The sequence below is a fragment of the Pleurodeles waltl genome, chromosome 1_1 (genome assembly GCF_031143425.1).
Source record: "Pleurodeles waltl isolate 20211129_DDA chromosome 1_1, aPleWal1.hap1.20221129, whole genome shotgun sequence".
Taxonomy (NCBI): domain Eukaryota; kingdom Metazoa; phylum Chordata; class Amphibia; order Caudata; family Salamandridae; genus Pleurodeles; species Pleurodeles waltl.
In genome coordinates this window covers 806624107-806637464 of record NC_090436.1, presented here as the reverse complement: position 1 = coordinate 806637464, position 13358 = coordinate 806624107, and the positions used below count along the sequence as shown (strand labels likewise).

The 13358-nt window shown below is 44.0% G+C and overlaps 1 protein-coding gene across 1 annotated transcript in view; it reads right to left on the bottom strand.

Moving 5' to 3' along the window:
• Positions 1–7595, bottom strand: part of PUM3 (pumilio RNA binding family member 3) — a 517651-nt gene extending 510056 nt beyond the window's left edge. The window contains exon 1 of the mRNA XM_069228428.1: positions 7401–7595. The gene's annotated coding sequence lies outside the window, so the exon portion shown is untranslated. The remainder of the gene's footprint in view (positions 1–7400) is intronic.
• Positions 7596–13358: the final 5763 nt, after the last annotated feature.

The window sequence follows — 13358 nt, the reverse complement described above, 5'->3', positions numbered from 1 at the left end:
TACCTAATCCTCGTAGTAGATTACTTTTCAAAAATGTTCGGTTTTTTTAGACACCAAGTAATGATACTGCCATAAGATTTTCTGGAACAAGTTTTCGCTAGAAGGTTCACTGAAAATCATTGTCAGTGACAACTACACATTTTGTCTCAGAACGCATGTGCGAATTGTTGTCAAGCTGTTAAACATTTGAAGGTAGCTCTGTACTCACCATCATCAAACGTTTTAGTTGAGAGAAGAAATAAACTCATAAAGTAAGGCAAACAAACTGCAATTGCATCAGGCCTAGACGTTTGTTACTTCCTCAAATTAAAGGTATGGAGTAAAAACATGTCTCAGAATTGTACAACGAGACTTACTCCTTTTTCCCCTATTAAAGGGGAGGGAGGTGCACACAGCATTATTTCTCACTTGGTTGAAAGAACAAGTGCAAAAGAGAAATAGCAATGTGAAACAAAACATGGAAAATGTTGTTTCTAATGTGGTTTTGAGTCAAGCTAAAATGAAACAGGACTGAAAGAAGACATTATGAGTTTGATAAAGATATTATGATTGGGAGTTGGGTGTTTATCAACAGTCCTGTCTGAGTCAGTAAAGTAAATCCAGATTTGATACCTGTGCAAGTATGTAAAATCAGTAAGGGAGTCACAGTGCTTGAAGGCAAAAATAATGTAATAAGAGGCAATTGGTAAAACTTTCACAGCATCAAGCTAACATTATATGTAAGAAAAAAAAACATTTCATTGCTGATTCCGATTGAGCACATTGGTTGCAATCTGTGGAGAAACTACAGACACAAGGTGTTGATTCTACAGGGAAGAAATATTCGCAAGCCTCAGTCCAAGGAACCCTCTGCTGAATTCTAGGTCAGGACCAGAGGCTTCAGATCATGCATCTCTTTCCATGCTTTATTTACTCACCAGCCAATAAAAAAATAGAGATTTGTTGAAACTGCATTTCCCATAACTCCAATGATCATGTGACCAACCATAGAGAGAGACCACATATATAAACTCCTGTCATCACAAGACTTCCTCTTTCTTTGCTGCGCCACAGCCAGTTAAGTGCTCATCTTGATTACTATCTTATTGCTTGGTTGCTGTGTGTTTTTGGCTAATGATACGCAGGTCACGTCAAGCAGGCCGCAACCTGTAATTGCGCTAACATATTTTCTTTTCAGGGGAGCGCTTCGGCCTCCAGGGATGCTATTACTCGCTTTCCCTCTTATCTGGTGGAGCAGGAGAGGGAGCAGAGACGCAACCGCCATCTTGGGTCAGTTGCGTCTCGTCTTTCTAGTCTCGGCTAGATCCAAGGCACACATGCGATTTCAACGCGCAAGTTTTATCTGCGTTTCTGGAAACTCGGGGGAAGCGTTGGCAGTGCACTTCACTGTTTTTTCATCCTCTATCCTCAAATGGGCATCATTCTTCCTCTGTGCGCCTTTTAGTCATTGCTCCCAACGCCATGAGGCATCGGAGAGTGCCCAGGGTAGTCAAACTTGCATAGGCTCTGCCTAGAGTGTGCCAGGTGCCTCCCTCCACACTTTAAGCCAAAAACCTTCACCTGGTGGGGTTTGCACTCCCCCCTTATTTTGGCTAAGGCCATACCTATATATATTTTATATTCTACTTTGGGGTTCCTGATTAAAAATGGCTCATTATGAGCCCCATGAAGAGGACAGAGGGGAATACCAGGAGTTTCCCCCTTCTTTTGAAGAAACTCTAGTTGAAGCACTGGACTCCAATGTCCAATTATCTGTTAATAAAGCTCTAGCCAGAGCTCTAGGCCCCTGACCTCCCATCTTAATGGCTTTGCACGCCAGCAAGGCTGGCTTCAGCCTCTTACAGCCCCTGTTGATCAGATTCCTACTCCAACTTCGCAATCTGAGGGCAAGGCTAAAAGCAAATCGAAAGGGGCTAAAACATTGCATTCTGAAGCCTTTGAAAAATTATCTACTACCATCCAGAATAAGCATGGTTATTGTCACTCTCAATCTAAGGCATCATCTGCAGAGGATCCTTATAAGGGTATTTACTTATCAGGTTCTGAATCATCTAAGTCATATGGGGGAATAGTTACCAGGACGACGTTCCAGGCCCCAGTAAAAAAAGAGACGACGGGATCAGAGCGCTGACACGGGTCCCATTCCTCTGTAGGTTCTTACCTTTGACCCATCTGAAATTGTCCATCCCCGTTCATCCAATTGGTCCACTCTTCCTGAGGTAGCCAGTTATGTGCAGACGCACCCCAGACAAAGCTTCGATAAGGAGGTCAGGGTGAGGCTTAGGTCCGAATGCCCCAGGCCTGACCTGGAGGGCAAAGTGGCGGACACCGCTGAGGTAGACCCTGCTATGGTCAGTTTCATGAAGCAATGGTCTTGTGATCCCAAGAAAGGGCTGGACTGAGCCTGGCGATCTTGCCAGGATAAACTGCTTGATCTATCAGGTCCCTTAACAAAAATTCTGGAGATGGGGTTCCTAGCAAAGAAATCTGGAAGTCAGGTTGATTCAGACATTTTGATTGGCTGGGCACAACAGGCAATGTGCCAATTGGGCAACGCCAATGTAGCCATGTCCACTGAATGGAGAAGATCGATCCTTATGCAGATTGATTAAAAACTAAATGACCTAGCTTCATCGGAATCTGGTCCAGTGGCACAGGGTCTTTTGTTCGGAGGTCCATTCGTTAAGGATTTGGCAAAATTTGCGGCCACATATAACACATTAGACAAGGCTCACCTCTCTTTAAAGAAGGTATTCTGCCATAACCTTTTTGGAAGGGCCGAACGATACAGAGCCTGTTCGTCAGGCTGGGGATTCTACCAGGGCTCCCAACGTGTAGCCTTCAACAGGTCGAGAGGCTCCTGGCAAGACCAAGATCAAACCTTCTACCCCACCAGACCCAGAGGAGGTCGTCAACGCTTCCATAGAGGAAGAGGTTATCAAAAAGGTGCCCAGACAGGATATTTAGGTGAGGATTATTCCTTATGCAGAAGTAGTGTTGGGGGGGTTGTCGGATTCAGTTGTTTCTATACAATTGGGCGAATATTACTGAAGACGCTTGGGTACTAGAGTCGGTCCAGGGCTTCAAACTGGAATTTTACTCATCTCCAGTCTAAGTTGCGTGCCCACTGGAAATATTTTTTGCCCTACAAGATCAAGAACTCATCACAGAGAAAATGTGTTCCTTGCTAAGGAAAGACACCATTTGCCTCTCTTCTCCCCATCCAGGAGGTTTAATCAGCAATATCTTCTTAATCAACAAAAAAGACCGGGGTTCTCGTTTGGTTCTCAATTTAAAAATGTTCAACTCTTGGCTAATATACAGACATTTCAAGATGGAGGGCATCCATCTTTTAAGACATCTGCTCCAAGAGGGCGATTGGATGGTGAGCCTGGATTTGAAAGACGCTTACCTCTCATTCCCCATCTTTGCCCCTCACAGGTGCTTTCTTCAATTATTTTGGAAAAGGCAATGTTACGAATACAAAGTCCTTCCATTCGGCCTTTCATCGACCCCATGGTGTTTCATCAAGATCATGAGACCCATGGCAGAAGCCCTTTGCGCCAGAAGCGGCAGGTTAATCATTTCCCTCGATGATTTAATCCTTATGGCCCAGGATCTCCAGACAGTACAACTTCGTCTATCATGGACAATCCTGTTGTTACAGGAATTGGGTTTTGTCACCAATCAAACGACATCATCCCTGATTCCGTCTCAACAAATGGAATTTTGGGGATTCCAGATAGATTGGGTGCGATCATAGTTAGTTCTTCCTCCTCAAAAGATTTGGAATATCAAGAAGGAGTTGAGATCTGCTTTGCGGAACCACACAATATCGTTGAGATCTGTAGCTCGGATTGTGGGTCTCCTGGCCCCGTTCATTCAGGCGATATTCCAAGAACCCCTTCATTACAGAGCTCTCCAATGGCTCAAAATTCACCACCTTCAGAAAGGGTTGTCTTACTCGGATCAGATCCAACTCTCGACAGAGGCCAGATTGGAAATTAATTTGTGGTTGACCCACATGGAAGCCTGGAATGGCAGGGCAATCTTCAGCAGGACCCCAGATGTCATTCTGGAGTCAGATGCCAGCAGGTGGGGCTGGGGTGCCAGATGTGGTCCCCTCTCCACAAGAGGCTTTTGGACGGAGAACAATCTTCAACTTCATATCAATTGTCTGGAGTTATTAGAGGGCTCCTTCGCGATCAGGAGCATATCCCCAATCAAATCGGATTGCTGCATTCTGTTGAGGATGGACAACGTCTCAGCAGTCCGTTATGTCCACAGACTCGGGGGCACGAAGTCCTGCATGTTAGCAGAGATTGCGACTTTCTTCAGTTGGCGTCCGGATCCGGAGGCTTTAGCAACGGAGGTGTTCTTACAGGACTGGTCTCCCCACAGAGGGTACGCAATTCCGCCATCCAATATGATTCCCAGAGTTCGATCCTTGGCGAGATGTCAGAAAATCCAATTAGTCTTAGTCACTCCGTTATGGAGGGCTCAGCCATGGTTCCCCTTGGCTTTGGAAAAGTCAGGCGATTTTCCTCTCCTGATTCCTCATATGCCGAATCTATTGCAGGACTCAGTAGGCCTTCCACATCCTCTGATCGCATCCGACAAGCTCCAGTTGATGATCTGGAAAGTTTCGGGGATAGATGGAAGTTGGCAAGTATGTCGGCAAAAGCTACAGGCGTTCTGCTTCGGCATGGAAGAGATGGATTGGCTGGTGTAACCAAAGGATTTGGATCCCGTTCAGGCAGATGTAACTTTGTGATACATTTTTTGTCTTCCTTAGCTGAATCAGGACTGTCTTACAGATCAGTGAATAATTACAGATCAGCTATTTCAGCTGGTCACGTGCCAATTCAAGGTAAACCAGTTGGGGAGTTTCCACCGGTTTGTAAATTACTGAGGGGTATTCGTTTGTCCAATCCTCCACAAGCAAAATATTTGTCTTTATGGGATGTGAATGTGGTACATAGATTTTTTTAAATACTGGCCTTATAAATATTTATCACGTAAACAGTTATCGGCTAAATTGACTATGCTGTTATTTTGATTTCTTGCAAAAGAGTGTCAGACGTTAGAGCTTTAGATCTAAAAGGTCGTCAATTTTCCCCTGATGGTGTAAGCTTCTCAGTGTCCATAAGGACCAAGACTAACATCAGGTCGGTCTCATATGCTGCTTTCCCTAATGACTACAAATTGTGTGTGGTACAATGTCTCAGGGCTCATGAGGCGGCTACTAGTGAATTCTGGGTAGATCCAGAGGGACAATTACTGATCGCCTTACAAAAGCTGATTAAACCGATTACATCAGCCACTTTGGCTAGATGGTTGAGTTGGCTTTTTTCTGAAGCGGGAGTTGACAGGTCTGTGTTTCTCTTTCAGTTAGAGGTGCTATGGCGTCCAAATCTTTTAACCTAGGTTCCCAACTAGAAGATATCAAGAAAGCTGCAGTTTGGTCCTCCAAATCCACTTTTAAATCATTTTATTATAAGCCGGTAGTAGATGTTGCATCGATTGTGGTGACTCAGGTTTAAACAAGCATTATCCGAAGCCTCCGGTCCGGACATAGAATATCAAATTTTCTAGCTAATGTGTCAAGAATTTTCAATTCTATTAAGGACACGGAGGTGAGGATTATCCCACCCGTTGATTTATGAACCCTTACGTAAGGTATAAGTATGATGCTTATTTGAATATTCATAATGCAAGGATTTTGTTATACCCCCTTGTTTGTTTGTAGTTTGTAAATTAGGGGATTGGATATTATGTCTTTACTTTGTATCCTCAGGTACTGAGCAGAAACAATCTTGAAGAAGACAGACTTTTGCCAATGGTTCTTTTTTGAAGTGTTGTCTACCTTCTACAACATATGACATTGGTTCGCCTCTTCTGGTTTCCAGGTTTCGGGTTTCATATGGACTCTACCTAGAAGTTTTGTATTCAGGTTCCAGTTTCAGTTGAAGATCTTATGGTGTTGCTGTAAGACTGTTTTGAATTACAGACTCGAGTTAAACATTGTTGATTTTGCAAAGAAAAAGGAAGTCTTGTGATGACAGGAGTTTATATTTGTGGTCTCCCTCTATGGTTGGTCACATGATCATTGGAGTTATGGGAAATGTAGTTTCAACAAATCTCTATAATTTTTTATTGGCTGCTGAGTAAATAAGGCATGGAAAGAGAAGCATATAACTCACCTCCGTGTCCTTAATAGAATTGAAAATTCTTGACACGATAGCTAGAAAATGTTATATTGTAAGTTTGTGAGATTTCTGACGCTGGCGCCAAATTAAACATTTTAGCTTTAATTCCTCACCAAAGTAACTAATACCATTGGGTGGAAGGACGGATAGCAGTAAAACATCTGATCTCCAGGCTCGAGCCCTTCAGATTAAACAGTCATTTGCACAACCATAGTTTGCACGAATTTCATTGTTTATTTTGGTTTTAAACAGTCATTTTTATAATTCAAGATATATTTTTTATTCAGAATGAATGTGTACACATTTCACTAATCTTGTAACTGCAATATAACCATGATTTCAATTATTAAATTGTAATGGTTTTAATTATCTGAAGCAATTGGGGGCATTACGAGCTGTTATTGAGATTATCATTCTAACGTCAAAGATTATGTTAATGGGTTTTCTACTTCAGAAACTACAGATAATCAGGTTCACGTGTGTGTAGTGAGGAGACTGTTTAGTCTCATGAAGTAAGGTTCGCCCAAAAGGATTAATTATTGTGTAATGCATTAAGTAGGATTTACAGTTTTTTGTTATTTTATTTATAAAGGGGGAAGGGGTGTAGTGTGGTGCAAGTAATACTTGTTCAAGCGTTCCTCGTTCGTGTGCGGAGCAGTGGGCGAGGATTCCGGCGACAAGTGTGGATCTGAGCCATCCGGACACTTCGCGTCGTGGGAGATTCCGTTTCAAGAATAAAGCCACTTTTCTACTCATCTGCTTGTGTGCAGCTCATCATACTACAGCCACATGCACCAAGAGCACAGCAGAATAACGGGTAAACGTACGATTCGTCAACCAAATTTCAGAGCTCACAAACTTCATATGTCCATGCGCTGAGTAGATCATCCAAGCCACGTTTGTAATTTTCATGCTGGGTCCATATTTTACAATGGGATAAAATAAACTACAATTCCCTCAATGAAAAGCACAACATTGGTCAAGAATAAGCTACTCGCCCATGGGCCAGAAAAACCTGACGTGCTTAGAAACCTGGAATGTTTTAGCGTAAAACAGGAAGACCAGTTTACAGAGAGCTCGCCGGCTCGCTGTTCTCAGCGTGGTGGGGTAGCCAGAACTCATTGCTGAATATCTGACATTTGGCTTGTGATGATAATAAAGATCGCGCAGCCAGCTCATACATTTATTTACCTGCAGCACGGTCTGCGTTTTGTCGATTTGAGAAATCCGCCACCTCTTCAAACGATAACTTCGCCAAGTCAGACGACGACTCGTGCTCTGGATCAGTGTGGACGCAGCACATTTGCTCCTATTGGAGCCAACCGGGCTGTACCGTGCGTCATAAGCGTGCGTCTCTTCTGAGAGCGTCAAACTAGCGACGTACTTGAAGAGCTGTCAGGCATAGAGCGGCTGTACTAGTTGCGAGCACGGTTTGCCTCCGAGTCTATCGCGGGTTTCCAGGTGTCGCCCTGTTGAATGTCCCACTCCTGGTCTAAGAGACCAATCCAGGACCCTTACTTCCGCGATGTGAGGATTGTGAATGTGCGTGCCCCATCACCCTCACATTTCGCGATTCACCGCCCACGATTTTTAAACAGATCGCTTAGAAGGCAACAAACACCTGGATGTGTCAGGGTCCCAAAACAGTCTTTTGAGAAATTCCTGAGGGCAAGGGACTTTTTACTTACTCAATTAAAGTTTTTTTTTACAAGTTGGGGCTTTCTCGTGCTTCAATGTTTCAACTATTTTTAGTTTAGTTTACGGAATTTGGAGTGTGCTTACTACGGGTTTAGTTATGCTCAGGTTTAAGGTTTTTAGTTAAAACTAAAATAGCATGTCTGTGGGTGTTAACGTACTGTAGACATTGTTCCCGAAACATCAGTACATTTTCCAGTCAGTGCAGCTTTCTCGCCGCACAACCACATTTTATTGTGTGTAAGGAACAGCAACGAGGACTTGAGCTTTTTAACGCATCCAAACAAGATCAATATCGCTTGTATTGAGTGCAGCCGATGCGACTAGTTTTTTTTTTGTTTTACTGCAGAGTGCTGTATGGACATCTACAATGGACATCTCTGCCAAAGCAATTACAGAAATGCTGCAGCCATCTTGAAGGAGAGCTGAAGAGCGGCCTCTAGTGCCTTTATTTTGTTATGAGATAGGCCAGTTGGTAGTGGTTTGCAGTTACCAACAGCGTATATTTAAGGAATAAAACGGAGTTCTGAAATGATAGGACGATTGTGACAGAATATTATAATAGTCAAACGTTATATTATATATAGTCTTTTAATTTAAACGTGGTTTAAGTATGCGAGTTTAGAGGGAATGCCAGTTGAGGCACGTCAAAATATATTGAAAACGCCACTATTTCAAGCTGACTGCTATTACGGCCATGAAAGTTGCGACTCCCCTTCCAATAGTGACCATCTCACGGTGTATGATATCACTGTTGTGTCCTGCAACCTTGGCTAAGGTGGCAGTGATGAATAGCTAGTGTTTAGTAATGGTAACAGCATTTGCCCTCCCTCCTCTGTGATTACCAGAAAACCTAAAGGCGTACCACTAGTCCAGTCTAGATGGAATTCATATACGCATGCCAGAGTATGGGAATAATGTGCTAATTTTGCAAAATTAAATTCATTTGGTTGTGGTTCTAAAAGTAGGAACGTGGGACGCGATCAGTAGCTTGGTGCCATCTTCTGGCCACTCCTGTATAGTGCAGATCACAAAAAGAGATCCGGTTAACGAGAGGCAAACCCGGGACGGAATAGGCACACTGACACCAAGCGTGTGCTAATTATGTATCCCCTCCAGCTGTACTATGATTTGTGCGCCAGTCCAGGCGTGTAACGCCCATTGGGATGAAAGGGTTTAAATGCCCTGCCCTCCTAGTCACGTGTCTTAGTTCGGACTGCGAACTAAGAAACAACTGCTAAATAATAATGCCACGCGGTACGTTATTTATCAGGTGCGATAGGGTGACAAGACATCCCGGATTTCCCCGGACAGTCCCAGTTTTTAGAGGACTGTCCCGGTTTCCCGACGCTTCTCTTAATTTTAAACAAATGTCCCGGATTTTGGGACAAAGGTCAGATCGTTAAATGAATGTCCCTGTTTTTGGGTCAAAGTTCAGATCATGTAGGGAAGCATAAGTAAAGTATGAAATAATTAAAATAATTTATCTGTCACTGTCAGGCAACACAGCCCCTTGTCTGCTCCCAGCAGAGAGAGGGAGTGGGGAGCAGAAAGAGGCGGGTGGGGGTGCAGTATGGGAGGTCAAGCCATAGCTAAATTTATATATGTAGTCTTGTATATGTGTGTGTGTTTATATACCTATATAAAAACTCACACATATGTATAGGCACACATTCACAAAGCTAAGCACAAAAAAAAAAAAACGGGACAGGGCAGAAATAAAAGTGAGTAAAGTCTTTAGTCCTTCTTTTCTGTCTGACCTGTCCCAGTTTTTGCTCCTCAAAATCTGGTCACCCTAGATAACACTTATTACGAGTTTGTGGAGAATTACATACAGCTTTTAGTGTTTACTCTCCACCGGGATCCAAGGACAGGCCCTAGACTGGATCACCTCCTTCCTTTCCAACCGCTCCCAAAGAGTCTACCTCCCACCTTTCCGCTCAAACCCCACCGAGATCATCTGCGGCGTCCCACAAGGCTCCTCGTTCAGCCCGACTCTCTTCAATGTCTACATGAGCCCCCTCGACGACATCGTACGCAAACACAGCATCATCATCACCTCCTACGCCAACGACACCCAGCTGATACTTTCCCTCCCCAAGGACCCCACCAGCGCCAAGACCAACCTGCAAGACGGAATGAAAGACGTCGCAGACTGGATGAAACTAAGCCGTCTGAAACTGAACTCAGACAAAACGGAAGTCCTTATCCTCAGAAACACCCCGACCTCCTGGGACGACTCCTGGTGGCCCACGGCCCTTGGCACCGCACCCCCTCAGACCACGCACGCAACCTCGGTTTCATCCTGGACCCACTTCTCACCATGAGCAAACAAGTCAACGCCGTATCATCCTCCTGCTTCCTCACCCTCCGCATGCTCCGGAAGATCTTCCGTTGGATCCCCGCCGACACCAGAAAGACCGTGACCCACGCCCTCGTCACGAGCCGCCTGGACTACGGCAACACCCTATACGCAGGAACCACCGCTAAACTCCAGAAACGTCTGCAACAAATTCAAAACGCCTCCGCCCGCCTCATCCTCAACATACCCCGCAACAGCCACATCTCCGCACACCTGAGACACCTGCACTGGCTTCCCGTCAGCAAAAGGATCACCTTCCGACTCCTCACCCACGCACACAAAGCCCTCCACAACAAGGGACCAGAATACCTCAACCGCCGCCTCAGTTTCTACGCTCCCACCCGTCTTCTCCGCTCCACCAGCCTCGCTCTCGTCGCCGTCCCTCGAATCCGCCGCTCCACGGCGGGTGGGAGGTCCTTCTCCTACCTAGCGGCCAAGACTTGGAACACCCTCCCCACCATCCTCAGGACCACCCAGGACCACTCCGCATTCCGTAGACTACTCAAGACCTGGCTTTTCGAGCAGCAGTAACCCCTTCCCCCTAGCGCCTTGAGACCCGCACGGGTGAGTAGCGCGCTTTATAAATGTTTATGATTTGATTTAAAGCACCAAAATCTGCATGGTATAGTAAGCTTTGCCTTTGTTAAGTTTCGGCATGTTTGACCTGCTGAAATTTAATAAAGGTTAAGGTATTATACACTTCCAGTAATTATCAGATGTGTTAAATACCTACCAACTTGAAATTATGACCCATGCGTAAACAGGGTTTTATGCAGGGGTCAAAATATACAACCAACTCGTAATCAGGGCCTGAGTGTTCAAGGATGGTTTGTTTGTGTTTTTTTCCCCCACTTTCTCCCATGGACAATTCTGTGCCCGCTCTGCCTATTCTTATCATTTGTAGTGGCCTTTGCTGGCAGAGAGGGGGAATGTATTTTGGAAAAAAAGAAACCTTACACATATCCAAGAGATGTCACAGTGTTTTGCTTTACGTTTGACTGAGCCAAAATATTCACACTGAAGGGAGTCAAAAAGATTCTCTGGAATGCACTTCTTAATCTGAAAAAGACATTTATTATAGCTTTTTGCAAGGTTCGTGAAGGAAGGCTTGAATAGCAAAAAGTGTACTTTTAAAATGTGCAACAATGAAGTAAGACCATATATAAAGAATCTTCAATCTATACACAGCAAATATATACGTGCAAGAATACAAACACTGAAATTGATATATGTATGTATACAGGGAGTGCAGAATTATTAGGCAAATGAGTATTTTGAGTATTTTGACCACATCATCCTCTCCAAGCTGTATAGGCTCGAAAGCCTACTACCAATTAAGCATATTAGGTGATGTGCATCTCTGTAATGAGAAGGGGTGTGGTCTAATGACATCAACACCCTATATCAGGTGTGCATAATTATTAGGCAAAATGGGTCAAAAGAAGCACTTGACAGGCTCAGAAAAGTCAAAAATAGTGAGATATCTTGCAGAGGGATGCAGCACTCTTAAAATTGCAAAGCTTCTGAAGCGTGATCATCGAACAATCAAGCGTTTCATTCAAAATAGTCAACAAGGTCGCAAGAAGCGTGTGGAAAAACCAAGGCGCAAAATAACTGCCCATGAACTGAGAAAAGTCAAGCGTGCAGCTGCCACGATGCCACTTGCCACCAGTTTGGCCATATTTCAGAGCTGCAACATCACTGGAGTGCCCAAAAGCACAAGGTGTGCAATACTCAGAGACATGGCCAAGGTAAGAAAGGCTGAAAGACGACCACCACTGAACAAGACACACAAGCTGAAACGTCAAGACTGGGCCAAGAAATATCTCAAGACTGATTTTTTAAGGTTTTATGGACTGATGAAATGAGAGTGAGTCTTGATGGGCCAGATGGATGGGCCCGTGGCTGGATTGGTAAAGGGCAGAGAGCTCCAGTCCGACTCAGACGCCAGCAAGGTGGAGGTGGAGTACTGGTTTGGGCTGGTATCATCAAAGATGAGCTTGTGGGGCCTTTTCGGGTTGAGGATGGAGTCAAGCTCAACTCCCAGTCCTACTGCCAGTTCCTGGAAGACACCTTCTTCAAGCAGTGGTACAGGAAGAAGTCTGCATCCTTCAAGAAAAACATGATTTTCATGCAGGACAATGCTCCATCACACGCGTCCAAGTACTCCACAGCGTGGGTGGCAAGAAAGGGTATAAAAGAAGGAAATCTAATGACATGGCCTCCTTGTTCACCTGATCTGAACCCCATTGAGAACCTGTGGTCCATCATCAAATGTGAGATTTACAAGGAGGGAAAACAGTACACCTCTCTGAACAGTGTCTGGGAGGCTGTGGTTGCTGCTGCACGCAATGTTGATGGTGAACAGATCAAAACACTGACAGAATCCATGGATGACAGGCTTTTGAGTGTCCTTGCAAAGACAGGTGGCTATATTGGTCACTGATTTGTTTTTGTTTTGTTTTTGAATGTCAGAAATGTATATTTGTGAATGTTGAGATGTTATATTGGTTTCACTGGTAATAATGAATAATTGAAATGGGTATATATTTGTTTTTGTTAAGTTGCCTAATAATTATGCACAGTAATAGTCACCTGCACACACAGATATCCCCCTAACATAGCTAAAACTAAAAACAAACTAAAAACTACTTCCAAATATATTCAGCTTTGATATTAATGAGTTTTTTGGGTTCATTGAGAACATGGTTGTTGTTCAATAATAAAATTAATCCTCAAAAATACAACTTGCCTAATAATTCTGCACTCCCTGTATATATATTCATACACAATGCAAAGCAAATAATTAATAAAAATGCATCATCGTATGGCCTGTCAGGTGCTTCACCTTTCTCATGCCAGCAAGCTGATGACCCCGTTCGACTGCAAGAAAGAGAGATCTCCGCCCCTAACGGGAAATCTATATCAGGCACTCGACGTCTGAATCCTGATTGAGGTCTCTGTATCTGTTACTGTCGATCAGGGTCACCTTTTATATCTTAAAGAACCGGAGAAGGAGCTTTCTGGAAAACCCTTCCCATTGAGAAGTATTAAAAAATGCTGGCTAGTTTAGGTAAGCTTCGAATGAAACA